The following is a 4725-nucleotide window of genomic DNA, read 5'->3' on the forward strand; positions in this document are numbered from 1 at the left end:
GCGACATGAATAGATGACTTTGGGGAAAAGTCTCTATGCTAAGATTTTATGGAATTGTGGTATAATAGGTGACGAATCTCAGTAGCTTTAGTCACTCAGGGTCTCAGTGCTTTAGGAAACCAGGATAATTGGGCAGTGTCATTCAGTATGCAGTCTAAACTTGAAAATCTTGCCTTCTCTTTGTACCTTGGCATTTACTCTTTTCCAAAAGGGGTTTTCGTTGGATTGGAACTGTGATTATTGGACAAAATTTCTCACCAAGCCTTTGCCAAGGGAGTTGGCTTCTCATGTGCCTAGTGCTCCTGGTTTCCCCATTGACCCCTGGTTCAGCCCGCTGGAGCCAGGGTAGCAAGAGCCATTCATGGAAAAAACAGAACGCTACTTCCCTTTAAAATGTAGCAACTGTTTTGTGGCAGGTAAGTGGGGTTTTGTTCAGCCCCAGTGCAGCTATTCCAGTGCTGAATCCTCCCAGAAAATGGATTGTGAGAGTTTGGGTCCCAAGTGTTATATCAAGGGGAGCTGCTGCTTCCTTTCCCTTCTCCAGAGTCCTTTGTATAAATCCATCTCTTCCTGATAGCCTTAGATAAACTTAATGAAATATGCTTTGTTGAGAAGCAGGTTTCTAAACATGCACACATTTGAAGGTAGAGCCTGCAGAGTTTTGGATATATACATACTGAAGCACAAGAGGATAAAACTGCATCCACTTTCTCCAATAAACAAGTATTTTTAAAGCTCATATAACCTTTACCACAGTGTTTTCCAAATGTACCTGAGGATATGTCTGAAAAGTTACCTGGGCTTTTTGTTAGACTTTCAAGTGCTCAGACCCTTTGAATCAGAGTCTCTAGGGGCAAGACCTGGGAAGCTCTGCATTTAACAAGTGGCCAGGGCGATTCTTATCAGAAAAATTTAGGAAACCAATCCCTTCACTATAGCCACCTCTCTGGCCAGTCCTATAGATGGGCTGCAGGTGTCCTCACCCACTTCAGGGTCACAAATGGACCCCTTGCATGGATGAACCAATTGTATGTGCAGAAAGCAGTTGTTAAACAGATCTGAATACTCAAACCAACCAAGGGAACTAATATCAATGTGGTCTTTTTTTTTTTTAATCAAAATGATGAGATAAACCTAGGCGGACAATCTAAAAGCAAGCGTGCTGAAATATGACCACTTTATGAAATAATATATTGAACAGTACTAATCCATTACTTTTTCCTTTCATCCAGGATTCTTAGAAATCTCTGTCTTTTTTTCCCCCCAATGAGAAATAATTCCGTAGAACATGCACTAAATGCTGGACTGTGTTCTTTGTTGTAAAGGCAGAGAGAAGTGTAGCTTGACAGTAATAAATGACTATGTTACACAATTACTTAAATATGAGTCTTCAGCAAAAATGAAATGACTTGAGGCTTTTCAACAAATGCAGCTTTAAGCTCAGCAAATAATGGCTTGTGTCAAATTTGTTTATTAGCATGGGTAATTTGTTCTTAACTAGACATATTTTACACTTGAAGTAATGTTTTACTAGAACTCCATAAAGCAATTGTGCAATTGATAATAAATATGTCACTACTGGTAAGTAATTAATTCATATGAAGTTAGTTAAAACCATGCTAGTACCGCCTAGAATATAGAAAAAGAATGCATAAATAACTAAAGTAGTTATAGTCAAATAACAGATGGTGTGAAGAAGTCAGCAATAAAAGAAATAAAGATGTGGACAAAGTGTGCGTGTGTGTGTAATCATATTTATCAAGCACCTATAACACACCTGACATCATGCCAGACCATTTCCTCAGAACTTTTCAGGGAAGTATTGAATTCAGTTATTATAGATGAGGAAACGGAGGATCTGAAAGTTTAGTTTGTACTATGATACACCATTGATGGAAATAAGGTCTGAGCACAGGCGTAAAGCCGTGCTTTTTCTACTAGTGTTTAGTATAATGTTATACAAGTATGAGTTTTAGGGTCAGATATACCTTGTTTGTGTCCTGAGTCAGCCACTCACCAGATACATAATCTTGGTAAGGAGACCTAGCACCTCTTAGTCTTAATGACAACAGCATCTACTACAGAGAATTATTGTGAGGATTAAATGGTAAGACACATGGGAAAAGATAGTATCAATATAACGCCTGGTACACATCAAGCACTAAGTTAGTCAATTACATGGTATCTCCAGGAAAGTCATCACAGAGTAAATAATTACTCAACAGAGTAAGAATTGAGCATTATTTTCATTTACAGTGAGCAGATATTATTTTCTCTCTCCTATTCAGGTATATATGGACTGAATTTAACAAAAACTGATTAAATACAGACTTCAGATTTCTGAAGCAGTCTTGTTTTCGTGAAGTTTTACTTTTGAAAAATGTTTCGTTTAATTCAACTCAATAACAATTATTTAAGCATCCGTGTCAGTTACTTCCTTCAAGGACCTCACAGCCTTAATGATTGGGTATAAGGTGGTGGCAGGACAGAAGAGGAAGAAATGGGAGGTATATTGAAGGGAAAGAAGTGGAACTTCAGACTGACAGAATAGCTCAGAAGACCTAGTCCTACTTTTAAAGCAGCAAACAGATCCTAGAAAGCCTTACAAACTGATGCAAAAGACACATAACCGTTAAGTGTAGTATCTGAAGAGGCAACACTTAAAACGAGGTATAAAGGATGAATAAAGGAGTGGGCCAGGCAAAGAAGGGTGATAAATGCAAAAGTTCGAAGATAAGAGAGAGCACTGTGGTCTGGCACATCAGAAATGGTAAGTAGTTCCATCAGGCTGGAAAGCATATGGGCTTGGGAGTCAGTGGATAGAGAAAAGACTGTGGTAAAACATTAGGTTACATAGATTTGAAGGAATCAATTCATGAAGAATCTTACATGCCTTTTATGCTCTATGTCTGTGGTTTGTTACTGCAGCTGCCCGTTAGAATCACCAGGGAAGCGGGCGTCGGAACTAACCGGTGGAGTCTGCTGCAAGGGTCCTGAGCCAACAGCTTCTTCGCGGCCCCGCCGCCGCCGACCCCACTCCTCGTTGGAGAGAAGATGGTGGGCCAGAACAGCGCCATCGCTGTTTCCATCGGGTACTGCATTTACTTCGACCGCAAGAGACGGAGTGACCCCAATTTCAAGAACAGAGTGCGAGAACGAGGAAAGAAACAGAAGCTTGCCAAGGAGAGAGCTGGACTTTCCAAATTACCTGACCTTAAAGATGCTGAAGGCGTTCAGAAATTCTTCCCCGAAGAAATACAGCTTGGTGAAGAGTTACTAGCTCAAGGTGAATATGAGAAGGGTGTGGACCATCTGACAAATGCAATTGCTGTGTGTGGACATCCACAGCAGTTACTGTAAGTATTGCAGCAAACTCTTCCACCACCAGTGTTCCAGATGCTTCTGACTAAGCTCCCAACAATTAGTCAGAGAAACGTAAGTGCTCAGAGCTTGGCTGAAGATGATGTGGAATGAGAAACAAATGTCAACATAATAATCTCAATTAAAAAATATTTTTAAAATCTGAACTTGGAAGATGATCAGCTCTGGGGGAGTAAGGGCAAATACGCTTGTTATGGACTGTCCTGCACTGAAATCTACCAAAGTTAATTTTTACTTTGTGTAGATCCATTTGTCATTTTATTTATTTTTCCCAGTGAAAAGTGTATTTTGATAGAGAGGTTTTCATTTTATAAATACACTCTCAGTTACTGAAATATGGATTTTGTTTATTCCTAAAACGTGCAATTAGAAGGTACATATATAACATCACATTACTTACAGTAAAATGACCCAGTGCTCAGTTTTGAAAGGCCAAAAAATGTGTAGAAGAAAACTGAAGGAAGCACTTTCTTTTTTAAGCTAGTACAGTTTGCTGTACATCAGAAAATTGGATGGAAACTTGATTGTGTATCAAAACTGAGCATTAAAATCTTTAAGAGATTATTTCTTTCCATTTAATCTCTTAAATATGTATAATGTGCTGCTGTGCTACAATAACTTCACCCCCACTGTTGAACTGTTTTGTTTAAATCAGTGGGCCTAATGTGTTCCAGATATTTATCTCCTTGTATTTTAGATATGTGTAGTTGCAAATAGCACCAGGAATTAGATCTATGTACACCCTTAATCTAGCTGAGTAAACTTCGCCAGTTAATGTCTGCCCACAGTTATAAAATGAGGGAATTTGTCTGCTAATTCAGCTTCTAATTCCTTTGGTTCTGCTCAGCATTTTCAAATCCCTTTTTCTGAGGGATATATCTGTTTGGGCAACCAGCCCTTGCATTTTTTAATACTCTGAATTTTGTATGCTCGCCTGACTTAGTATTTCTGAACTGATTTTTTTTTAAGGTATAACTTGCGTTGATTTTCACTGAAATCATGGTCTGCCACTACTTTTGTAAATTAATCTGAAATTTAACTTTCAAGGTTAACTGGGACAATATGCCTGTAAAAGTGTGTGTTCCCCTTTGCTTTTATCATCAGTGTACCTCCTAAATCCCCTTCCAGCCTGATTCACTTACCTTGTTATGAGAATAAGGTGTAACTTTGTGGCTGAAGACTTGCAAAGGATGAAGATAATGGGACCTTTTATTCTCAAAATAGTGACATCATCTGCAGCCACAGATTCAATATCAGGCCTGAGAATAAAGATCCTTAGTACTTAAAAAAAAAAAAAAAAGAGAATCACCTGGGAAGTTTTTGAAAACTACTGATGGAGTACTG

At 38.7% G+C, this 4725-nt stretch overlaps 1 pseudogene across 1 annotated transcript; it reads left to right on the plus strand.

Moving 5' to 3' along the window:
• The first annotated feature begins 3054 nt into the window (after positions 1 to 3054).
• On the plus strand, positions 3055 to 3474 carry LOC309974593 (mitochondrial import receptor subunit TOM20 homolog; annotated as a pseudogene). The gene has a single exon. The product of its transcript is annotated as a mitochondrial import receptor subunit TOM20 homolog (transcript).
• Positions 3475 to 4725: the final 1251 nt, after the last annotated feature.

This window comes from Leucopleurus acutus, assembly GCF_964270905.1.
Source record: "Leucopleurus acutus genome assembly, chromosome: 18".
Lineage (NCBI taxonomy): Eukaryota > Metazoa > Chordata > Mammalia > Artiodactyla > Delphinidae > Leucopleurus > Leucopleurus acutus.